This window comes from Narcine bancroftii, chromosome 7, assembly GCF_036971445.1.
Source record: "Narcine bancroftii isolate sNarBan1 chromosome 7, sNarBan1.hap1, whole genome shotgun sequence".
Lineage (NCBI taxonomy): Eukaryota > Metazoa > Chordata > Chondrichthyes > Torpediniformes > Narcinidae > Narcine > Narcine bancroftii.
Genome location: NC_091475.1, coordinates 28,794,716 through 28,821,309, shown reverse-complemented (window position 1 = coordinate 28,821,309; position 26,594 = coordinate 28,794,716). Strand labels below are relative to the sequence as shown.

Sequence of the window (26,594 nt, the reverse complement as noted above, 5' to 3'; positions counted from 1 at the left end):
GGATGAGCTTCTCTTGAGGTAAAAATGAAAGATGAATTCATAGAAATATATAAAATTTGCTTGGGGCTTGAGGGGTTGACAGCGTAGATACAAATATGATGTTTCCTCTGCCTGCTGTATCTAGAACCAGGGGCCACATTCTCAAAATAAGAGATGAGTTATTCAGGACCAAGATTGCGAGAAATGTCTTCATGTAGACTACATAATTCTCTGTCCAAGAGGGTGGTGGAGGCTGAGTATATTCAGGAGTAGGTTTCAGAAAATGACCGGATATGGGGTGGTGCAGGAAAATAACATTCTTGCTTCTATTTCTAATGATCAGAGCAGTATTAACTGCTGAAGACCACCAGTCTTTTAAAATCTGAACTGAATTGATCAGGCACGTGGGAGGTGTGATCAGTAAATGTAGCTCCTCACCTAATTTCTGATACATTCCCCTAGAGATCTCTTGGAAATGTGTAAAAACATAGCCCCATATACACTGAGGCTTCATGTGTCTTTTGATATAATTATAGTGTTGTATCCTGCTCTTAAAATGTCATTCTCTATTCAGAAATCCAATCCAGAGCAGAATATTCCCAGGGATGTCTTTATTAATTTTTCAGTTTGGAAGCAACTTGCATCAAAAGAAGTTACTACCAATAAATCTCAGTAAGTATGTTATGAGGTACTTAACTGACTTCCTCAAGAACTCTGATTCACAAGCAAAAAATGTAATGGTCCCTGAATCATGTTTCCGTTTGAAAACAATTACACTTCCTCCCCAAACTGAGTCAATTGACTCAATTTTCTTCAGTTTGAGGTTCAGAATGAGTTTTAATGACATGCTAAGTATTTTCCACTGCAGGTTTCAAATATTGACAACAGGCAATGAGTGTTTGAGTCAAAGGGCAGTGAATGGAAACTGGAAGCAGGCAGCAGGATCCCTTTCCAACTGCTGGCTCCTTCAGATCAAGGTAACACTGGAAAAGCCTCTTGTTGCAACTGTTGAACTTAAATGAGTGTGAATTGCTGGAATATCCCACAATCATAATTCTACAGAACTGGAAAAAGAAGTTCAGAGCTTTAACTAGAGACTGAGCTGCAATTCTGCTGATGACTGAATTTTGATTTAAAGACTGTGAATACATTGATATTGGATTTATTACAACGGGCATTGGTGATTATTGCAACAACTCCAGATAAAAATCTACTGGGGCAAAAGAAGGCAAATTAGGATGAGACGAGATGGCCACAATGGAGGCATTTAGGGAGGGTCTTAAAGGAGGAGGAGGGGTTTTAGAAAGGAATTCAGGAAGATGGTGTTGAAAGAAAATGTATTTCAGGCAAAAAGGAAGGTTAAGAAGAATCACAAATAGGGGTGAGGCGTAACCACGTGACAGGCCTTTATGATCATAACATGATCGCTGAGGTCAACGCTGGTACGCTGCAACTCATTACGGTGAAAAAAGCCTAATGCCAACATCCCCCTCTTCATGTGTTTTTCAAAACCAAATGCGATTTGCTAATTGGCTTGCATCTTGTCCTAGTTATACATTGAGATATGAACATAAACATGCATTATGATTATTTTTTTAAACAGTCTTTAAGTTTCCAGAGTCCATAAAAAAACTAATAATTTCACTGTTTAGTTGTTCTTTTCTTACGGTGAAACTCCATGGAAAAATGTCAATTCTCAGAATTTTCCAAAATCCTAGTATTGCTTTGATGGTTCTCGTGCGTGTGGTAACGGGCCGTGGCGGTGTTGATGCTCGCTGGTCCCTTGCTGCATCCTGTGGTTGTTGCTGATGTGTTTCCTGATCACGTTGAGGAGTGACGGCAATGTGCACATTGAGTCTGTGCGGCGGCAGTTGGAGGGACTATTGCTGGAATTGCGTCTGATGTTGTTGGTGTTGTCTGTATGCACACCTCCATCAACATGGCAGTAAAACACAGGATTCTGTCGACACCGTGGTTAAGTGAAAAAACACACAAATGCTGGAGAAACTCAGCAGGTCAAACAGTGCCTTTATGTAGTGAAGGTGAAAATACATCACCAACGTTTCTCCACCATTTGTGTGTTTTTCCATCCACATGGCTATCTGTTCTGTCTAGGTCCTTTGGGCCTGTTTCCTATGTTGATCTGATGTGCTCTCAATTTCAATGATAGTTTCCTATTGACTTTTCCCAAATATGACAGAGGCGACACCTTTTTCATACACACCCCAAGCTACCATGTAGGATGTCCTTTACCATGAGCTGTGAAGACCCACACTCTTGACAGCTTCTCCCACTTTCAGTTCTCGGAGTTGCTTTGTTGATCTGTCATACTGTGATTTTGTCTTTCTATTTTTCTCACCCTTCTTCGTCTGCACTCCCTTCACAATGTTGGTTTCAGGAGTATTTTTGCTGTTGGTAATGTTGTCCATGTTTGGCATGACATTAATGTCTGTACTGGACTGCTGTGCATTCCTTCTGTAGGAGTATTTCTCCATTCGAGGATTGCCTTGTGCACATCTGTTCCTGACTGAGCACATTTCTTCATGATTGTTTTGGCAATCTTCGCAGCTGACACTGCCTTGCTGTTGGGTTGTGAGTGATGAGGGGATGATGTGTGTTCTATTTCCCACTCATCCATGAAGCGCTGAAACTCCTCACTGGTGAATTGCGGACGGATACCATAGCGGCTGAAATGTGATTTGAGACACACAATCACGTCTGCACTTGTAGTTGACTCCATCTGATCTATTCCCAGAAGTCCGAGTAGTAATCAACTGTGATCAATTGGTCTTTTTATTTCAGTGTGAATAGGTCTGTTCCTACTCTCATCCATGGACTGCCTGAAATTGCATGAGTCTGGAGGGGTTCCTTTGCTTGCTGGGCTTGAAATTCATTACAACCACTGCCTGATATTATCTCTTATCTCATGATTCATGTTGAGCCTGAATATGACATCTCCAGCCTTCCTCAGACTTGACTCGATTCCTTGGTGGCTTGCATTGACACATTGCACCATCACTCTTCTTATCTGTTTACCCTTATAGAGTATGCCATCACGGGTTGTAATCTCATTTAAGTATGCGCAATATTCGTGCATGGTGACTGGTGTGTTGTTGACTGCATCTGGCCAACCTCTCACCACCACATTTTTGGGTGCTTGTATTGTTTCATCTCTTTCAGTCATTTCTTTCCTTTGCTGAAGTCTCTTGTCAGTCGGCTTGAGCATCGAAGCTGGGTTTATTTCCTCCTTTTCTCTCATTGTTTTGCTGTCCTGGCTCATGGCGAAGATCTCATAATTTGTGCCTCTTCTGCTGTCTTCAGTGGTAGAGCTGACCTTGATAACATGTCTGCTGTGTACATGAGCTTTCCTTGTTTGTACTTCACATCAGGTTGTACTTCAGTAACTTTAGCAACATCCTTTGCAGGCTTTTGGGTGCTTCCAGTAGAGGTTTCATGAAGATGATTTGCAGCAGTTTGTGGTCTGTTTCCTCAGTGATCTTCTCTTTGCCAAACAAGTATTGATTGAAAAGTGTTCATACATCTGTTAATGGCCTATGTACTTCACTTCAGTCTTCCTGAGCTGCATCATATTCTTGTTCAGCTTCAGATTCACCTGACATGCTCTCTCTAGTAGTCCAATGAGATTTTTGTCATGATCAGCAATGGCTTCATCCAGTGTATCTCCACATCCATACACCAAGAGATCATCAACTATAGCCTCAGCACCTTACAGTTCCTGGACTACTTCCTGCTGTGTCCATTGATACTCCTCAGGAGCAGTGGAGATGCCAAATGTCATGCATAACCATCTGCAGCATCCAAATGGTGTCCAAAAAGTGAAGTAGCTATTGCTCTTGTCCAACTTTATCTGCTGACATCTATCCTTAGCATCAAAGACTGTGAACACCTTCACTTTGATAAGCTGGGGTAGAATTTCTTCTATTGTTGGCATTGGGTAGTGAGACCTTCTCAGTACCTGATTGAAGTCTTTAGGGTCTAGGCCTAAGTTTTCCAGGTTTCCTCACAACAATCATACTACTGATCCATTCAGTGGTAACGACCTTCTGTATCGCTCCCTTGTCCTCAAGCTCTTTGATTTTCTCTTTCAGGCTGGTCTTGAGAGCTCCTAGCACTCTTTGAGGTAGGTATTGAACAGGGAAACACCCAGGTCTGGGGAATACATCCTTGTAATCTCATAGGATTTCATCTCGAGATAGAGGACTTTTCTGCACCTCTGTTACATTGACTTGCTGTGGTACATTGCATGTGACTAGTCCAAGATGCTAACTTGTTTGTGTAGATAGCAAAGTAGGGTGACTGGAATCCATCATGTGGAATCTCACTTTGCATTGTGTGCCATTGGAATGTACGTACAAATCCTGTTGTCCTCTAGATTGTATCAGCTCTCCACCAAATGGCATCAGCTTGACCTTAGATGTTTGCAAGTCTGGATCTCCATTTTGCATTACCTCACACATATCTGCAAAGTTCTTAACATTGCAAGTGGCTCCTGTATCTATCTGACACTTTATTGTGAGATTTGTCAGCTGTCATCTCTGCTTGGACAATCCACTTCTGCCCTGTATGTTTACCCTGTTCACAAACTCCACAGTGTATAATGATTCATCACTGGCATTGTCCATTTGCTCTTCTGGCACCAAGAACTTCACTGCTTGTGACTTCTTAGACAGGCACTTTCTGGCAAAATGATTGTTCTTTTCACATTTTTCATAGTTTACCCCATAATGGACAAGGTTATCACTCTTTCTGATGATGTCCACCACCGTACTTACATTCTGTCCTTTGTCTCCTTTCTGCGACGAGCTGACTTTGGTCTGCTATCTCCCGCTATACTTCGCGGTCTTCTTGTTTTCATTAATTATTCTCTGGATGAACAATCTCTGTCTTGCTCACTGAGCCCTTTATCTCTTTTTTAATCTTTTATTTAATATTCCATACATGCAGTAACTACAATCATTATAATATAAAAAAATTGATTACACACATGATGGTTTTCACCCCCACCCTCTATGCTCATAAGCTGCTCTTTTGTGACTTCTGCACTTATGCATTTGTCGATTCTTTCTCCAGTGTAAGCTTATCCTCCCTCAATAAGTGGGCTCTCACTGCTGCCTCTTTTGTGCCTGGCACAATCCAGTCTCTCATTAAATCTTCTTTCAGAGGTCCAGACTTGCACGACTCAGCCAGTTTCCTCATTACTGTCACATATTGATCTATGGTTTTATTTTCATGCTGGTTGAATGTATACCGCTCATGTATGACATTCGTGGCAGGTTCAAAATGTTCCTTTAATTTCTTGAGTATTTCTGCACTTTTCCTTTGTTGTTATCTCGTGTAGTGTAGACTCTGAAGCACTCTTTCCCCACGAGAGATACTCTAAAGCAGGGGTCACCAACCTTTTTGAAACTGCGAGCTACTTCAAGGGTATTGAGTAATACGAAGGGCTACCAGTTTAGTACACACTTCTGAACTAACAAAGTTGCACGGTTTACCTTTAATTATATATTATTATTAATGATTAATGATATTCATCTATGTGAAGACACTGATCACGTTAATGATTCCTCACAATAATTATTAGCAATGATTTAACAAGGTAGGAAACAGATATGATTCAACATGCAACACTTTATTTCTATTAATCTCTGCAACTGTTTCATTTTCAAATGATCACTTTTGCAACATTTCATAGGAAATCATCATATCTCATTTTAACGAGCCACTAACTCTAACAATTTTTAACAAATCATGAACTATGTACCATGTTTGTACAAGTTATCAATTATGTAAGATTTAACAAAAATCAACTCTTTCAGATTTTTAAATAAATCTCATCACATTTTGTACTAGTCACCAAATCTACAGCATTTTTAACAAAATCATCGTATCTGTCACACTTTACGAACACATTTGTCACAATTTTTCAATATTTGAATTTGTTGGCGTCAGTAAAAATAAACATTAAAAGATGGGTAATTTAATATAAAAACTTATCAACTCCAACACAATTTAACTTTGCTTATGGCACTGCCATGTTGCCACTGACAACATCTGGTATCTGTTTTTTTGTCTATGAGTGGGAAGCCTGGCATTGCATGCTGCTCACCACGGTACTGTAATCTGACACTGCAACTCTGAGTGAGTCTTGCAGATGTGCATCAGTGAGATGTGTTCATTGTTTGTTCTTGATGAAGTTCATGTCAGAAAAGGCTGGTTCACAGAGATAGGTTGAACCAAACAGGCTGGCAACCTTTGTAGCTGCTGTATATATTACCAAGTTTCCGGACATAGCCGAAACTCTTCTAACCGTCGTACTTGCCTCCAGTTGGACATTGGAGAGAGTGGATATGACATTGGCTCCATCCTTCTTGTTTTTAAACACAGTGTTTGCAATTATCATCATTGATTCTTTGAAAACCTCCCTGTCTGAAAATGCTGCCTTCTTCTGTGGTGAATCTCTGCAAAAAATGTGTAGCTCTGAATGAGGCTTCAATTGTTTTTCACTGGCCTCGTGAAAAAAGACTGCTGTTTGCCCAAACATGCTTTTAAGTCGTAGGCTTTTTCTGCCCATAGTGTGCTGCTCGGTGGGTAGTTAGCGCGGTAGCTTTTGTGACACTGAAGTGTCTCTCCGCATTGTGCCGCTTTGCCATGGCCCCGCAAATGGGAGACACACAGTTTTATTTCACAGTAGTAAAAAAGAACTCTTCCTCCCATTCACTGTGAAAATGATAAGTTTTCTTTCTTTTTTCTGCCATGTTTTTGGGAGCAGAAACCGGATTTAGCTCGTCATCTTCGCAGCGGCCGCTAGCTTATTCAGCAAACGCTGAGGGTTGTCATGTGCACAATACTGACCTTTGAACCAGACTAGATCAGAGTTCATGTATATTAAACATTTTTATTTTAAATTTTTTTTATACTGTATTTTCATTTTCAAATCTACATCAATGCAAGTGTGATTCAAAAAGAATAGCCACACAATTAAATAAAATTTTAGACGGAGCTCATTCGTGACTAGTGCTACTTTTAGAACAGGCCCGCGGCTGACTCATGTGGTCCCTGCGGATAACCTAGTGCTCACGGCCACCGTGTTGGTGACCCCTGCTGTAAAGTTATCTGGCTTCTTGTCTAGCTCTGTTGCTATTTTATAGTTCTCATACTGGGACCGGAAACATTTCCAATTCCCTCTCCAATCCCCTTTCATTTCCATGGGTAATGGTACTGGAAAATGTGCCAACGCCATATCAATCAGTACTCCTTTCTCTACTGAAATCTGCAACTATCTATAGCACTAGTGTACTTGTCTGACAAAAGAAATCGACCCGGTTCCCATGCTTGCAAGTGTGAGCGCACATGGGTTTAAAAAAAGCTTCAGTGGCTACTTACTCATTACACTAACACCACTCATCCCTGGGAGCACTGCCAGGCCTTAGCAGGCCACTTTTCTCATCAAAATACACAATTTAATTTCAAACTTACGAAACTCTGTCCTTCCACTGAGCCTCATGTCCTCATCTCGAGCACTGGCTATCTTACAGTCCCGATAACACTTTCAAAACATGGAAACAATCCACTCTTTTGCTCAGCTTTCACTTCTGACACCACGTTTCATGAGGGGTAACTCTGACAAGCCTTTATTATCATATCGTGACCCCCTGAGGTCAAAACTGGTATGCTGCATCTCATTACAATGTATGTAAGGCAAGCCACTGGTGCAAAAAAAACCTAATCCCATCAGAATGGGCTGGGTCCAGTGGTGGGGGGGAGGAATGACATTATAAAGTGAATTTAAATATGAAATCATCAGGCTCAGAATGGATGACATTCCTAATCCATCTGGCTTGGTTCTACGTTAGATATGTTGTTTTTACCAATGAACTATTGCTGAGAGCTACAGTCATTCTGCTTACAATGAATGTTTTGAATATTATAATTTATGCCCAGGCACCTTGTGGAGTCCATCCTGACCCATAAAGTTTTGGAAATGTCCCATTGATGACAAATCATTTCTATGTCTGTCTGGTCCACTACTGTCTGGACAACTTCCAGCAGGTTTATAAAAATCTATCAGCTTCATTAACCACAACCTATCAACTTAATTTAAACCAAGTGTTTCCACTCCCAGCTTAAATATCTCAGTTTGAATGTATTCACCATTTTCAAATTTTCTCTCTCCAGTGTTTAGCTCTATAACCATCCGTGATAGACACACTTTGGCCATTCTGACTTTTGGAGCCTTTCCACAACTAATCAATCTGCTTTGGCCTCTGCTGCCTCCATCACAAATAACAGAGGACCTTTTACGGCGAGGGAGAGTTGAATTCTATGCTTTTCACTTTGCACACTCACCACAGGCAACGGGAGGGTTTACTGTGCAATTCACAAAGCAATAAAGATGCTGAATATTGCAGATGGATTCAGTAAAGACCCCAACATCCAAGACCACCCACCCTCACGGTTGCCTTCATGATGAGCATTGCTATTTGGAGAGAAAGTCTAACCTGCACATAAAGGACCAACATTAACCCTGAGACCCCAAATTCAGTGGATCAGATTCTCAAGTTCTTTAGTAATGTAGAATACATTAAATTCAATTAGGAAATGAAATTTAAAAGGATTACAACAGTATATGGGATTTCTAACATGGCAAACTTTCCCAAGGCCCTTTAAAGTTTTAAAGTAGGTCTTTAAGAGATTTTTTTTTAAATTGGAGAGGGTGATGCTGGGGAGGTTACATTTGCATATGTGCAGGAAGCCAGCATTGGAAAAGTGATAATGTTTGTCATCAACTGTATCTGTACAATATTCTTGTTTGCTGCAGCCAAATGGGTAGTTCATAGAAAGAAAACCGTGTACATTAAATTAAAATGAGATTATAAAAATAGGTAGATGATCAATATTCAGTTACTATTGTGCAAAATAGAAGTGGCATTACAATAGTAGAGATAATCCTTTTTGTGAGGTCTTGAACCTCCCCTATTAACAAAGGGGGAGGCTCAAAAGCCTGATGGCCATTGGAAAGAAAATGATTTGGAAGTCCAGGCACTGGACAACAGGCTTCTATGGTGAGATGAGAAGAGATTGTGACCAGAGTAAATGGGGCCTTTATGATGTCCTCAATGATTAGGAGTTCAGAACCAGTGGTTGACCTGGTTATTTGCTACCTTCTGCATCTTGGACTCGAACTAACAAACCAGGCTGTGATGCAACCAATCACAGTGCACCTGGAGAAGTTTGTTGGAGTTTTCAATGACATGGCAAATTTCCTCAGACTTCCTCGAAAGTGGAGGCATTGATGCACCATCTTCACTGTTTCCTCGGCAGATCATCAAATATATAGGCTCATAGGAACTTGATGGTACTAACCCTCTCCACCTCTATCCCGTCAATGCAGACAGGTTTGTTGTCCCACTATTTCTCCTTCCTAAAATCAAAACCGCTTCTTGGTCTTGCTGATACTGAGAGCAAAATTGTTGTTCTGGCACCACCCAACCTGATATTCTATTATTTGGCCAATAGTGGTGTCATCAGCAAAGTTATCAATTTGGCTATGCTATCCCGAGTGTACACGGAATAGAATGGGGGACAAGCATGCAGTCTTGGGATGCTCGTGTTGATAATCAATGAGGAGGTGATGTTACTGTTCCGCACTGACTTGAGTTGGTTGATGAAGAAGTCGTGAGGATGTAGAGATTACTTGGTTGTGTGAGGGGCTGAGTAAAGGGAAGAACAAGGCCGCTGAGTGATTGGTAAACAGGATATTTTAAATCTGCAATCCAGTGAGCAAATTAAGATGTGCAGAGCAACATTTTGAAAATGAGATGGTGCATTGTAATCAACAAGCTGATGGATTGCAGCAATGGGCTCCATAGTGGTGGAGTTTAATTTTTTAGAGGAAATGATATTCATCATAGTTCCATTATGTCATTGAATCCAAGAGAGAGACAAAAATTGCAGACCTTTGTTCATCCACAGACCATCTTATGTTATGTATTGCTTTATTTACCATAGACAACTGATAACAAACCCATGGACCTCAATAGGGGTAGAGTCCAAACCACCAGGCTTTTCATTTGATTGGGAATAATTTAGGAATTATTTTGAACATACTTACAACCTTGTTTTACCTATTGATTATTATTGCCAGTAATATTTGTCATCACCAACAGCCTATGACAAACCCATGGACCACCAGTGATACGCATCCAGAAATAATTAGTTGCATATTAACACCTTCCCAGGAAGAAGGGGAAATGTCCTCTCCCCCTCAACCAGGTAACTGATATGTATAAGCAGCAATAAATTTATTTTCCTCTCTTGGGAGGTATTGCAGGTTGTCCAATATTCATCATATGAACATCTACCATGTTTGGAGGGGAACAAGGGCAGCTTCGGAAAGTGGATAGACTCTGTCCACCATTACACTTTGTGATCAATTGGTGTCCTAGGTCGTTTAATGATATTTTTAAAAACTTATTTACAAGTCATGATAATCGCTGGCAGAATGAATGTTCATTGCTCATTGCTATGGAGAAGTTGCATTCTTGAACTGCTAGTCTAATGGTATTTCCTGGGTTTGCTGGACTGTGGGTGACCTGGAAAGGTCCTCCAGCTGACTATTCTTTTTGGTAGCAAGAGGTGACAAGTTTTGGAGCTGCTGTTGGAGTAGTCTGGCTAAGTAACTTGAGTGAATTCTGAGCATAAAATAGAACCACACTTACTTTTCAGGCCATTAGAAAAGGGTTCAAAAGTAGTCCAGAGTTTAAGAAATTATTTTTAGCTGAGCACCGTACCCTTTGCTCAGCAGTTCAGTAAGCTAGAAGATCTGATTCTTGGCCTCATCTTCACTTTCCTGCCTAATCCCCAAATCTCCTTTAGTTAAAAATCTCTTCATTGTAAAATAAACTGCCTATGTTGTATAATTTCTATCATTTGTTCTTGTAGAGCCTACTCAACTCATTCATGCTCATCTTTGGCTTGGCTTCGCGGACGAAGATTTATGGAGGGGGTAAAAAGTCCACATCAGCTGCAGGCTCGTTTGTGGCTGACAAGTCCGATGCGGGACAGGCAGACACGGTTGCAGCGGAAAATTGGTTGGTTCATGCTCATCTAAGCTGGTACTATATGCTCACATTTGACCCAGAACCCTTTCCTATCCATGAGCTGTTTAAATGTTGTTCCATTTATACACTACTATCTCTGTAATTATCTCATTTGACATTTTATCGAATATTCTAAAGTAATTCAAAAAGCAAGAAAGTTTGTTTTATGCTTTTATTTGATTATAAAAGGGATATAATCAGTGATTCAAAGTACATTTCAGGCCAAATTCTATATACACAGCCTGTTGGGAATCTGCTTTAATGGTGTATTAAAAGAAAAGTCAACTATTTTGGCTCTACCAGCATTGACTCGTAGGACTGAATTAACTTGTTACACAGTATTATATGTCTTTTTTAAGAAACCATTGACAAGACTGGAGCCTGTGCTGGTTTTGCTTGCACACCATCAGTGGTAACACATTGGTGGCTGGCAGGGAGTCATAAATAATACCAATATTTTTAAGGGTGAAAATGGCTTATGATCAAATTTAATAACTACTGACAGTTTTTAAAATCTTTTTCTGTGTTTATATTCATGAAATAGTACTTAAATCTAGAGGATTATTTTTAATCATTTATCAATTTTAGGGGGAGGAAATGGGAAGATAGATTATCCAGAAGACCTGGCACAGGTCTGGGTGATTGCTCTTCTGTGCTATTGATAAGATGTGTTCAAATAGTTTGCAAACATTAATGCAGCTTGGCTCCCACAGTGCTTTTTCTAAATTGATAGTTTTGAAGTCAGGAGCCTCTGTACCCTAGCTTCTAGATTACCTGAAAGTATTCACTTTTTGTGCTGCATTTCTGCATAATCTCCAAAGATTTGATCCCACACAGAAGTTGTCAGACTGGATTGATTGGCCAGTCTCTAATTTAATCCTAGTTGGAAGTCATTTCTCTGGGACTTGGTTGTCCGTATTTTGCAACAGATCTTTGAAAACCAAAGCCTACCTGCCTATGATTTGTTCCAATTAGCCATGTTGCGAATCTTATGTGGATCATTTCTTAATATTATTTCCAGGAGGCCTGAAACCCAGCAGACAATGTAGCTGTTGGTAATATAACACAGAATTCTACATTGTATGCCAGGTTCAGGCTTGAACCTGGGATCAAATTACATTGTTTTCAAAAAGGATTTTGTCCAGCCCCTTCTAACAGCGTTATTTGCTCACCAAATCTGCTTCCGTACTCAATAATGTTTGACAAACAATACCTTCAAATGAGAGTTCCTACATTGCACTTATTTACAATGAGAGAAATGTATTGGGATTTACAACCATGTGATCATTTCTGAAGACAAAATAATCTCTAGTGGTGATGTTATAATCACTAATGGGATGAAGTCTTGGAGTGATATAAAAAAAGTTGATGTCAATGTATTTCAAAAATCATGGACTTGTTCTTCTTTCAAATGCCCATAGAGGATTGCTTCCAAAAGCACAGTACAGGCAACTTTAAACATAGGCTTACATGAAAGTTTGTGGATAGCTAATATAAAGAAGTATTCAATAGACAGAAAATAAATCAGATGGTTAATCTGAGATTATAAGATTATCCTTATAAAGAAAAACTACTGCATTTCCATCATTCTATACCCAGGCTCCTGTTATATTTCCTAGAAGTCAGTAAGCCTATTCTTCCAGATATTAGTCTTTGACCCCCCCCAAGTAGAACGTCCAGAAGTAACTTAATTAAATGGTCAATAAACAAAAAAAAACCTGAACATTGCACGGACAAACTGGGAAATTCATACCAGATCAATGTGCAACTTTTAGTTTAAAAAAACACCAAATGCTGGAGAAGATCAGGTCAAGATACACTAAAGGACACTGTTTGCCATGCTGACCTTCTCCAGCATTTGGTATTTTTTTTTTTTAAAAAACTTCAACCATGATATCTAGAGAATTTTGTGATTTACTTTACTATTTAGTTAACTGTTTTTTGGTGGTTTTCAGTGGCAGGACTTCTGCCTTCTTAATTATTTTGAAACTTTTGCACATGTTAATTGGCAACCATTGTAACATCTATTCTAAGAGTAAGGAACTCTGCCTGTACAACGGTACCTGAAGCCCAAGTATGAATAATGTGGGAGGGGATAAAGCTGCCTGGATATTAAAACCATCTACGAGGCAAATGACTTGAACCTGCATCCTTATCCAGACAACAGTAAAATATAAACTCTGGTGTAGCAGTTAGCACAATACTATTGCAGTGGCTGTGACTGGTTCAAATCAAGTGATGTCTATAAAAGAGTTTGTACTTCTTTGTGTCAACATACTTTCCTCCCACATTCCAAATGAGGTTAGAAGATTATATTTGGGCTGAAGGGCCTAATACCACGCTGCTAAATCTCAAAATTTAAAAAAAAATCGAATATTCAGAAGATAAACATTTGAAATGTTTCAAGTGATCTGGAAATCAAAATGTGACTAGATTTTGTAAATGGTCTTCTTTATGTTTCAAGACATGGTGATGTCACAAACTCCAGCAGCTTTCCAACACTTAACAAAATGAGACAGATGACTCTGGAGAAAAACTAGAGAAGATGAACCAAGAACAAGTCCCATTCAAAAAGAAAGAAACAAACAGCTGAAGTAGCTAGTAGATAAGTGTGCCCGAAAAATATTATTTTCAGTTTTAAAGCTGATAAGATGCAATGGATGGTCAAATCTGGGTGGAACTGTACTTGAAAGTTTCTATTGCTATTCCCAGAGGTTGTGTACTCAGGGCTTCAATTTAGTAGCCATGCTGAATGTTAGTTGAAGGCTTCATCTTCCAGCTGACTGACCCAGAATATGAAGTCACTTAAAATAACAAAAGCAGCTGAAGTGGAATATGATGTCATCAGAGACCCAGTAGCCAGATGTAGCTGCTGGCTGTAGACAGAATCTACACTGACTACTGAGCAAACGATAGACACCTAAACTCATCATCTGCACTCTCAGGTTTCCTGCCATCACGTGAATCCTGCCAAAAGAAGAGGTATAGTCACTTTAACTTGCAATTGTTTTGATTACTTAGAAACCATTGGGTGTTTTAACTTGTATTTCAGATGTACTTGCCCAAATAAAAGATACACGTACACTTGACAGGCAATTTACTTAATGACTTAGAGCAATTATTCATGCAGGTTAGCAAGGACCCAACTTGGAAGTCTGTGTGTGCAGAGATCTTCACCAAGAGTGTATTATAATTATAATAGACTATGGTGCTTTTAGGTTGGGGCAGAGCATACAAGGCCATTGGGATGTATACTCCTGATCTGATAACTGGGAGGGGAGACTAAAAGAAAGGGTAGGGTGGAGTCCAATGGTGTGAAGTCATGAGAGATGGATTCATGCATGGAATTTGTGATTCACTGAGGAATCAACCTCCCTGCTCCCTTTAGAAAGGCCAAATAACAAATTAAACTTTCCCACTGGGAAGGCAAAAATTCAGTTTAAGAGTGACAGGAATTACTCATCTGGGTACTAAAGCAGGCAGCTGTTTGACTGCACTCCATCACTGCTCATCCTGGTTACACTACATGAATCATCTGTAAATGGTGGTCATTTATCAAGGTCAAATGATGAAATGAAAAATGACAGCAAATGCTTTCATTTTAATATTGACTCGTTTAGCTGCTGCTTATATTTTTGATCTATTAAAATGTGCTCTTCTGTAGTGAGAATTAAATATACAGCAACTGGGGAAAAAATAATAAAGTTTAAAATTGTGAAAATAAATGTTCTCCAAAATATCGCAAACCTTTGTTAAATATGGGAGCAAATATTCAGCCAGTGGATCACTTTGGTCCTGCTTTACTCCTAGCAGCCATTTGAATAAAGTGGCATGAAACTGCAATGGGATCGCCCAGGATGAAAAGCTGGTTGATGCCGCTCACCATTGGGGTGACTCTCTTCAAGTTATCCCCTGTTTAGTAAGGGGTCACCAGCCCTGAGGTTTTATCTGTTAACTTGGGGGGTGGGATTAATCATCTACAATGGCTTTGTTTGTCTTTTGGGCAGCTCCATGGAGGGGGAGGAACCTGCAGATGCAGTAATGGTTAAATGTTTTCAAAGAATGTGACTGAAAATAGAAAGCTTTAAATTTTTTTTTTTTTTTTTTTTAAAAACTGTTAATGCAGGTGTAAGGCATTGCAAGAGTAAGTCTCAAGCAACTGAAAAAAAAACACAACCAACATCTACCAATCCCCGTAGGTACCGGATACCAGGGGTGTTATTGTATAATACAAAGTTTTTTTTTGTTTTTTTGAGAAAATATCCAAATCTTCAACCAACATAAGACTGAATAATATGCATTTATGGTAGGTTTACATACTATTTTATCTTTCTAATATTGATCCTGCATGCACAAAAATGTAGCATAAAGAAGAAAGAAAATCCTGCAAATGAAAGATTTTTTCCTCCTAAAAGGTGTTTGGGTAACTGGCATCTTAGTGACAGAAATCAATTTCTATAATTGAAAAAAATTGTTACTTTGTAAAGAAAACTTTAGGAAATAAAATTAGTTGAAGCAACTCCATATACATGTTCTGAAAGTACAAACGAGAAGTACAATTCCAAAATCCATCGCCTCTTCATTGTTAATATTGTGATTAAATGCAGGAAATTGTTTCCCCTAAATAGTTGATAATTGCATGTTGAACTGTTGAGATTTATTTGCATAACTGCCAAGTGAGGAACTAGTGTCGAGCTGACTATTGCTGTTATTCCAACTGGACTCCAATATTGGGTTTCTCATAGACTTAATGCTGGTTTTCAATACTTTCACTGGGAAATCTGCCAGTTTAGGCAAGGCACAGGTTCAACAACTCCAACTAATTCAGAGGAAAGTGTGGCAAGGGAAACAGGCAGGTTTAATTTTGACTTGTGGGTTTTTAAATGAAAAATTTAAAAAATGTAAATATTGATTTTGAAATGCCATATACTTACCAACATACAAGCTATATGGCAGTTGGGTTAGCCTGATACCAGGAGATTGGCTGATAAAGCATTACTGTGGGATTCACATTCAGACTTTCCCACTGGCTAATCAAGAGTAGGTTCAATGGGCAGCTTGTTGCTCCAAAGAAATTCCAATCTAATACATTTTCACACCATTTTGATACAAGAGATCGGTGTTGCCATAAAGTTCTGGAAAATACTTTGTTCGATTTGGTGGTGGCGAGGGGTGGGCAATCAAATCATGAAGAAAGTGGAGAGTGTTTTATTTCTGGGGAATCAACACTATGAAATTAAATTTGCAGAGACAATAGTCTCCAGACTACAGAAAGAATAGAGGCATTGGGAAAATGCTAAATGCTAGAAATTATGCCAGAATTTAGTAGCAACATTCAAAGACTGAACCATTTGAGATTTCTTCTATTGAAGGGTTGATTTTATGTGGGCTATTAAAATAAAGGCAGACATAGAGAAGGATGTTTCAACACAAGGAATGTATTTCACTATTTGTAGTTCATAGCAGATGCAAAGGTCACGAGTAGATTTAAGAGACTAGACATAGCACCCAAGAGAGAAAGAAGTGATGAGGTCAGATGAAGGGTAAGGTGAGTTTGTGGAGCACAGACAGAAGGCATGGATTCACCTGGCCCTCTGATGACTGATGTCATTGTTTCCTGGGTGTAATTTTAAGAATCTACAAGACAGGTCACTGCTATTACAAGGCTAATTGCAGTTCCCGAAAAATCTCAGCACTCAAATTACAGCCTGCAACATAATAAAGAACAAATCTTTTCTAATCAAAGAAGTCTTGTTAAGAGCCACTTAGCTCTCGCATCCGAGTTAACCAAGTGGAAGAAACTTGCCTGCATCTTCATTCGGGGGATTGAAGAGGTCCTTAAGGACTTTAAAAGATCAAACACACAGAGCTATTTCCAGAATATCTTGTGTGATATTGTATTTACTCTACAACTCTTGGAAAATGCTTGGCATACTTAGCTGATCCACAGCATCCGTTCAGAGAACAGGAGTGACAACCTTTTGTCAGAAAGTTCTAATGAAAGATTATCAATTTGAAATGCTAATAGTTTTTCCCTCTGCAAATGTTTCCCATCATGCCTTGGAAAGTAGAATTAGATTGCCTGAAAATAAGGGTGGGATGGAAAAAATGTAAACTTGGTTTTCACCTTGTACACATTCAGATTAAACCACATTTGTGAAATTCCCACAAGCAGCAATGCCTTAAAGTTGTAATTTTTTTTGTATAGAAACAAGTAGCCAGTATTTTATCAGAATGAAGGAAATCCAAGTTACTTACCTGCCAGACTAGAGATTCAGGTAGCATTATGGGCATTACACCTGGTGGCCTGGTTTCTCAGTTGTGGCATCTAGAGTAGAAAACAAAACCAGAATAGTTCACACAGCAAAACAGAGCTCACTCATGAGAAGCATAGGAACATTTTAAAAACATCTTCAGCTGTGGATTGCTAATTTTTCAATGTCCTTTTATTTTGCAAAATATCAATTCACTTGTATTTTAAAAATTAAATCTATAACTATCTGAAATGTTTATATAAATATCAATCACAATTATGGAATAACTTTTGTTTATAGCTCCTCTAACTTTTCCAGCTTTAGACTTCTGAATAATTTTTAGAAATGTTGAGTTCTATCTGGGACTAGTATCAATAGTTTAAGGTTAAACAGCAAATTTTAGACTTGTCGCAGCTGAACATTTTAATACAAGTTTCTAAGAAAAAAGTGTATTAGAGACAGAATTCCTCAGAAAAATGTTGCCTTAAAGCAGGATTATACCAACTTTAGATGATTTTCAATCTTCCACAAACATTTATTGTACATATCCAACAATGCAGAAATTCTGCCTCCTGAGCAGTGCCATAAAAAAATCAAATTATATTTTCACATCTTGATTGCTCTCCATCCATGACCTTGCACTTCTGGTCATAAATCCTCTTCTTCCAAACACTACAGCCCATTCCCCAATTATTACTGTACAAATTAACAATTAGAGTCTGACAACACAGGCTCAGCTTGTGTTTCCACCCCCCCACCCCCTTGCCTACATTAGCCCATAACCCGCCAATACCCTCCCAGCTATGTAGTTAGCCAAGTTTCTGAAAGGAAGATAACATATCTGAATCTGCAGCCACCTTCTGACATTTTAAAAAATCCAGTTGGATTTCTACTCTGTGTGCTTTAACCTTCCTTCCATACCAATCTACCATGTGGGTTCTTACTAAAATTCATACAAACACCATCTACTATTTACAGAGACCAGTCAATTATTTAGCCAACTACTCCAAGGCAAACGCTCCTATTGTCTGCATTTGGAGGTCATGCCCCCAATGAAAAGCATTGGATCATCAAACTGAGCACAGAAGTCTGCTCTGTTAATAATAACAGCAAGATAAAAATTGAATTCATTGGATATTTAAAAAATAACTTCAATATTGTATATTTTTAAGCATGAAGGAAAAAGATGTCCTTGCACCCTTTTCATAGGTCTCACTGGGTCTGTGTCATAAGCCAAGAGGGGAATGAAATTTTAGGAGATTGATTGGAAGAAGCCTCCCCTCCACTGCCACCTCCAAATAACTGCTAAAGGAAATGAATAAAAACACTGTGCTGTGCAGACAGCTCTGAGAAATTGTATCAAGTAAACCAGGTTGGCCATTGCTTGGTGTTTGTCATATTTCCAGTAACGGCAAATATAACAGAAATACTCATTGCTACTTTTCCTATTCACTATGGCAGAAACTATCAAATTGGGGAATTCATGAAAAGTGACTGTTCTAAAAGACAAAACACTGAAATAAATGCTACAGATTCAATGCCCTATACAAAAGGAATACAAGTTGCTGAAGCAAATTCCAATGACTGGAAGTGCAACATGAACATGCCAGTGTCAAAACAAAGATTAGAGGAACTGGTGTTTGAAATTAAGAACAAGGGAATATTTTAAAATGAGTCATTTCAAAATCATTATTAGAAGATTATATTAAGTCTAAATTCATGCAGTTCACTGAACTCCAAAATGAAAAATCAGCGTGGTAGAAATAGTTTTAAAAAATTAAGCTGCTTATCGATACCATTTCAGATGCCCATTTCCAAGGGTAACGTAACTTACAGCAATTTTTCAACTGTAATGTGGCCTCAAAACAGATTTCATGACATATTCATGGCAATCAATTCTGACTCCATGTTCCCTTTACTTACAGTAACAATTCATCTACTTAAAATATTCAGACTCTAGTCCTCAAGGAAATAAATTCCCACTACTCATGGCCTCAGCAAAAAAAATTACTATTAATTAAGCCTTCATTTAAAAAAACCCAACCCACCGTGTCAGGTCCTCTTGCAATTTAAACTAGCAAAAACAAACTTAATACAAAAATTGCCTGTCTCCTCTACATCGGAGAGACTGGACACAGACTGGGAGATCACCTCGTTGAGCACCTTGGCTCTGTCTGCCACGATAGTGTGGATCAACCAGTGGCCACCCATTTCATTTCCCTATCCCATTCCCTTACTGACACGTCTGTCCATGGTCTCATGCAATACCAGACAAAGACCACCTCAATTGGAGGAACAACATCTCATCTTCCATCTGGGCACCCTCCAAATGGAGGACATTGACCTCTGATTTCTGTTAGCTTCCACCACCTTCTTCCCCCAGCTGTCTCCTTTCACAGAACCAAAATCAATTCTTTCATCATATCTAATTAACACCTTTTGTGGGTCTTCAGCCTTCCTGTTCTTTGTTCATAACTGGAAGGGCTCAGGCCCGAAACATCAGTAATACATCTTCACCTCCTATGGTCGCAGCATGACTGGCTGGGTGTCTCCAGCATTTCTATGTTTTTGTCTGTTTGATCATTCCCAAGACAACCAATCTTTTCCAGTAAAACTTTTCTGAACTGCTTCCAATGAATTCAATCTTCCTTAAAGAACACCAATACTGTACACAGTACCCCAAAGCAGTCTCAATGATGTCCTATATGTCAGGAGTATAATCTCCCAACTTTTGATTTGAGACAAGCAAGTTACTAAGAGAAATTTAATTAACCTGGATGGCCAAAAATTCTCATCCACTAACTTGATGGATGATAAAAAGATCTTTAAATTCTAGAAAAAGATAAAGTTTCCAGCACCAATATTTCTGCATGCCCCAAATCATTCAACTAGCATTAACTATAGTAGATAAATGGGGATTCCTCGGTCACAATGTAAAACAGCTTCTTAGATCTGACACAGGAAGAGGTTGCCTGGACCTTGCACATTCATTATAATGATAGGTCACCAGAAGCTTGTGATGGAAGTTCCAATAAAGAGCTTGGTTATATTTTTTTTTTTTTTTTTTTTAAAAAGTACTCCAAGAAATCTGAATGAGGAAGATGTTGAATGGAGTATGACACAATCCATAGTTGCTTCTAATTGAGGTTACAAAAAAAGGTTAGTTCTTATAATTTTCTCTTGGACGCTGCAGCCCTAAAGAAAAGCTCTCTCAGATCATGTGGAATCACATTTTGATTATAAACCTTTGGAACTATCAAAAAGCAACGAATACTTCCCATTTTTACTTTAACTGTACATCCTAATTTATTCAATGGCTTGATCCGTGGTGGGTCAGTGGGTAGCCAGACAGATTCAAGTAACATTGTCTGTAATGATTGACAAGTTTCGAAACAAGGCCAAATTAATTGATCCCATTAAGCAAAGCTATCCTTGAAGTCCAAGTTCATTATTACAGTTGATGTGGGTTTCCTTTGAAATATCTTAAGGACTAGATTTACTACCTCCACATTTTAAAAACTTTTTTGAATTCTAACCAAATTGTCATCAGCAGTATTAGCTCATTAGAACTACTGCACAGATGCCCCAAGCCCCCAAATTATTTGGGCTGAAAATTACTCTTCCCTATTACATAAAGGATCTTGCCACTCTTCCACTAAAAGGGAAAACTGACTTTCTAGAAAGAAACATCTTTCCATGGTGCGATTGAATGGCTATCTGGCCGCAGCTGCTCAGAAATACTAGCATTGCCAACCACACTGAATAGTTCCCTAGAAGTGATGGATCCTCCAAATGAACCTGATTCATTCAGATTAATTTCTGGATTGAAACTGTGATGCAATGATTCATTGTGGGAAAAGCACATATCCCAAAGAAATCTGTTTTCAATACATTAAGCAAGTTAAATAAAAATGTTAGCTATCCTTTCCTCAGTCTGTAGGAACAGAATCAGATCAAAAGAATTTTAAAATAGGAAATTTATTTCAGTTTTACTTAAATTTCCTCACCTTTTAAACTGGATTTATTTTATTTTTAAAGCAAAAGGAGTTTGCAAAGGTTTTCTTCAAAATACTGCCAAGAGTGGAAATGTGAAAAGAAAATCAATGGATGTACATGCAGGTAGACAAGAAAAGCTGCAGAATGGCTCAGGCCCGAAATGAAGGCTGCATGTACTGCAGAGTTTCCCCAGCACTTTTGGATACGGTCATGGATATACCCAGCAGATGAGGAGCATCTGTGCAAAGAAACTGTTCAACACTTCCATTGTCTGAATGCCAAGTATTTTGAGCATTTCTTTTATTTTGTTTATGATTTTCTAAGTTATTGTGACTCGATTTTTTTCAAGATTTAGTTATTTTGATTAAATGTGCACAAATGAGGACTCCCATAAAAATGCATAATATCCCTCTATCATTCCCTCAATTTTGTTTGCTTAAATAAAAGAACATAATAATTTAAATAACCCTTTGATTCACTGCTTTCCTTTTTATATTTTAAGAATTTACAGTGCTCTCCATAATGTTTAGGACAAAGATCCTTTATTTGTCCCTGCGCTCCATAGTTTTACATTTGTAATCAAACAATTCACATGTAATTAAAGTATATATATATAGTCCCCATAATGTTTGGGACATTTGGCTTCACAGATGTTTGTGAATACTCAAGTATGTTTAATTGTTCAATTGGTGCAGGTACAAGAGAGCAAGACTTACTTCTTAGCTTCCATTTTTCAACAGGAGATCCAGAATTGTGTTAATGAAAGTCAAAAATTATTATGAGGCTGAAAAACAAAAATTAAACAGTAAGTGATATCACCCAAACCTTAGGATTATCAAAAATAAACTGTTTGGAACATTATTAAGAAGAAAGAGCTTACTGATGACCTCAGTCACAGCCAAAGGACTGGTATTCCATGGAAGAACTCCACTGCTGATGACCAAAGAATTCTCATCAAAATGAAGAAAAATCTTTAATGTCCAACAGATTAGAAACATTCTTCAGGAGGCTAGTGTGGATGTGTCAATGACTACTGTCCACAGAATATTTCATTAATGGAAATACAGAGGCTATACTAAAAGATGCAAACATCTTATTAGCCACAGAATGGATGGCCAGATTAGTTTCCCAAGTTGTATTCAAAAGAGCTGCAGAATTCTGGAAAAATGTCTTGTGGACAGATGAGACCAAGGTTAACTTTTATCAGAGTGATGGCAAGAGCACAGTAAAGGAACTACACAAAATACCAAAAAAAAAACACCTTTGCCATGATTTGCATCTTGCAGTGAAACCTCTGTATTACCGGACAGTAGTCACTGACATATCTACATCTGCCTCATGAGAGTGTTTCTGACCTGTCAGACATACATTTGGGGAATTTCTTCATTAAGATGAGAATTCCTGTCATCAACAGTGGAGATTTTCCTTGACTTTAATTGGCACAAGTCTGGTCTTCATGTTGAAAAATGGAAACTACAGACTCCAAAGGTGATCAAAAACTTAGAAGCAAATCTAGCTTTATCAAAATGTATACAAATAACCTTGAATAAAATCTGGAATATGCACTTTAACCACATGTGAACTGTTTGATTACAATTTTAACTGTAGAGCACAGGGGCAAATAAAGGAAAAAGTATCTTTGTCCTAAGCATTATGGAGGGCACTGTAAATTCTACACCTCTCCAACCAAGGAGACCTTAAGCCAACTACACAATGAGCATCATTAAACTTACCCATCATCTCCTTTACCCAAATTTAATGAATATTTGCTTTTTAAAATCCCAGTATATAGATTTTTGCAAGAGTTATCTAAGGTTTCCTTGGTTCATAACCGTGAGAATTAAATGAGCCTCTATACTTCCATGATGTCATTAGTAGAACAAAAGTTCTAAGAACTAATTGGTGCTATAGCTGTTAATTAGATAGGAATAGACTTGGTTTTGACAGTTGCTCTGAAGGTGGTGAATTGATTCCCCAACTTCTGGGCAGCATAATTGCTATCAATATCAGACCCAGCCCCTATGGGTACTAATGATAAGGGAGGGGCATAGTAGAGGGTTTTTTCCCCCACATTTCATTTGGCTGCATCTTCCAAGCACTGCTATAAATTGAATAAAAATCACATCTAGAGAGCTTACAACTACTCAGACTTCTGATCTTGGTGCCTCTATCCAAATTTCATATTAGATCCCCCCCTAAGAATGTACACTGTGCAAGCAATCCTGTCAACTCAAACTCTACTTGGTTCCTTGAGCATGTGCCTACCCTTTACTTACTAAACATCTTTAATTTCCATCACAGTGTTTACCTGGGGACACAAGTTCATATCTGACCACTCCCTTGACTTAACATAAAACAAATGAAGGAATCAGCAGGTCAGACAGTATCAATGGGGTGAAATGGAGAATCAACAATCTGAAGCAGATCTGAACCACAAGAGCTGGGGTCTGATTCCCCCAAAATGAATTTTATTCGAGATGATGGTGACCATAACACCACCAAGTGGTTACAAAAACAATTAGATTTTAATATGTATATTTAACTTTTTCTTTAATATTCTTTCTTTTTTCTTTTTTATGGCTCTCCATAGGAGAGATGGCTGAAGTGGGGGGGGGGGGTCTTTTCTTTTTTTTCTATCTATAAAAATGTTCATGTTTATGTTTAATTGCTGCTTATGTCATTTATTATTTGTTTTTTGAACAAATAAATAAAGTTTTTTAAAAATGGTTACAAAAACCCATCTGGTTGTGTCTTTTCAGGGAATGGCCAGATCTGGACAATGGTCAGCAAAACACCAAAACCTATTGGGGACAGAGAGCGAACAATGAAAAATCTCTTGCTGTCTCCTTATGAACTTGATTATTGTGAAGACATAACCATTGCTACTCACTTCCTGGGATCCTTTAGAACCTCTCACAGCTCCCAAACTACTCACTCTATCCTTTGCAAAAAAAAATTCCCATGCTGTTCACAAAAAGGCTTTCAAATTCCCTTCTGGATCTCCATCTAGTGCTGCTGGACATGTTAAAAAAATGACACTGGTCCTCTAAAATGACCAGCTCCAACCTTCCTCTTCGAAAGACCATTTTCCCCAAAGACCCAACATGTTTTTAAATCGCTGACACAGATCAGTGCCCTCTGGCCATAGTTCACCAATCACAGCATCCACTTTCAACACATTCCTCTGCAGCTCTGTTCATGGGATTGTCATTCCTTCAATCTACTCCAATTATATTTCAAACATCTCCAGAAATATCTTTCCATCCCACACATCTATTTCTCAGGCACCAATGTTACTACACAAGCCTCAAGCTTGCCTTACCCATCCAAAAACAGTCTTTATGTAATATTGTCCACACCATCAACATCATTATTTACCAACATCTCCCTCTGTGTTGAATTGCTCCAATGCTCCTTGGCCACCTTAACAAGCTAAAAAGTGGACAAGGTACCCTACCGAATTAAAAGCATCTGTGGTTCCTAAATTCTCAATTATTAAGATGATTTCTATATCCAACAGAACCCAACTCCTCCTCCTCTCTCACACTGGTCTTTTACGAAGGACTCTTAGTTGATCATTTCAAAGTTCAAGAATGATAGGGTTGTCCCAGGCCATCTAAATTCCATCATAAGAAACAAAAAGTTACAGGTACATAGTTCTCTGAAACTGAAAGCATAAGTAGGTAGGATGGCGAAGAAATTTGGCATGCTTGCCTTCATCAGTTAGGGCAATGAGATCAAGAGTTGGGATAAAACACAAAAGATTGCAGAGAGCACAATTTAAGAATTCCAGGAATTGATGAAGGCCTCAAGCACAAAACAATGGTTATGAATCTTTACCTTTGCTATATAAAGTACACTGTTTGACCAGCTGAGTATCTCCAGTATTGTGTTTTTACAAGAGTTTTAATTTGTCACAGCTGTACTAGACATTGGTAGGACTACATTTGGAGAATTGTGCGCAGTTCTAATCTGGCTGCTAAAGGAAAAATGTTATTCAGCGGAAAAGGTACAAAAAAGATGTGATGTTACTCGGACTAGGGGGTTTGAGATGCAAGGAGAGATTGGATAGGCCAAGGCTCCTTTCCTTGAAAGGGGGATTTTATAGAGGTATACAAAAATCACAAGGGGGCATAAAAGAGGCCAATTCTCAGACATTTTCCCCCAGGATAGGAATCTAAAATTAGTAGGCATAGATTTAAGATTAGGGGAAAGATTTAAAAGGGACATGAAGGGCACCTTCTTCACAGAGAGTGGTGGGCATAGAGAATGGGCCAGCAGAGGAAAATGTAGAGGTGGAGGTACATTTGCAACTTAAAAAATACTTGTACAGGTTTAGAAGGAAATGGGTCAAATATAGGCAATTGAGGCTAACTCAAGAGTCAAACTGGTAGTGTGGACCAATAGGCCTGAAAGGCCTAGTTCCATCCTGTACAACTCTGACTCTATAAACTCTAAATCATCAAAACTCTGCTGCTGCCTCATTTCCTACCAAATCTAAACTCAGCTGTCACTTTGAAATGGTCTTTGCATCCTGCCTTCAAGGTCTAATCCACCCACAGGAGTTTTTTTTGATTTCTCATTATACCCCTCACCAAGACTCCTAACATCCACCTCTTTGCCAGCTTACCATCAACGATTGCGTCTCCGGTATTCCTGAGAGCATTTTCCTCCTGTATCCTTCAAATTTTAAACTATATGGTTCTGAACCATTTTTCAACGTTGCCCATGCACATCAAGCAAAGCAGGTTTAGGTGATACATATAATCCAATTATTCCAATTGCTTTAGATCACACAAGCAGAATCTTGAACATGATGGTGATCAGTATTGAGCATAATAAGGCACATTAGCTGGATGAAGCCTTTTCAGTGAAAGTGGCAAAGTCATAAAAGAGTAGAATGGTTTGCTCAAGACACTGACCCAGAGAAGTTCAATTACAAACAAGTCTTTAAAGGCACCTTCATGAAATGGCAAAAGTAGGCACAAGCTGAAGGGGAGGTAAAAGTTTATTGGGAAGGGGCATGGAAGGATTATTCACTCTTCACATTGTAGATTAATTTATGCAAGATTGTGGCAGGTCACCTAATTATATCCCTCACGACACCTGTCGGAGTTGTGCTCGAGTCAGTCTAAAAGGTTTAACATTTTGCTCAAATATGTACAGAGACAGTTTATACAGAAATGTGGTGAACCATTAAAATTCAAAATATTGAAAGCACAGTGAGTCAGTTACTGCACCATTA

The 26,594-nt window shown here is 38.6% G+C and overlaps 2 long non-coding RNA genes across 5 annotated transcripts in view; one reads left to right on the top strand and one right to left on the bottom strand.

Moving 5' to 3' along the window:
• LOC138738663 (uncharacterized) overlaps nucleotides 1–26,594 on the bottom strand; it is a 104,033-nt gene that overhangs the window by 26,982 nt on the left and 50,457 nt on the right. For 2 of the 4 annotated variants that reach the window (XR_011341661.1, XR_011341662.1), the window contains exons 3-4: nucleotides 22,066–22,133; nucleotides 17,358–17,427 (exon numbers count right to left, since the gene is read on the bottom strand). This is a non-coding gene — a long non-coding RNA (uncharacterized lncRNA). Of the gene's footprint in view, nucleotides 1–5,627; nucleotides 6,459–11,006; nucleotides 14,067–17,357; nucleotides 17,428–22,065; nucleotides 22,134–26,594 lie in introns of those variants that run through there. The other 2 variants (XR_011341663.1, XR_011341660.1) reach the window with 2 other exon arrangements.
• Nucleotides 566–11,207, top strand: LOC138738664 (uncharacterized). Its single transcript, XR_011341664.1, has 3 exons — nucleotides 566–651; nucleotides 848–956; nucleotides 10,942–11,207. It is a non-coding gene; the product is annotated as an uncharacterized lncRNA (long non-coding RNA).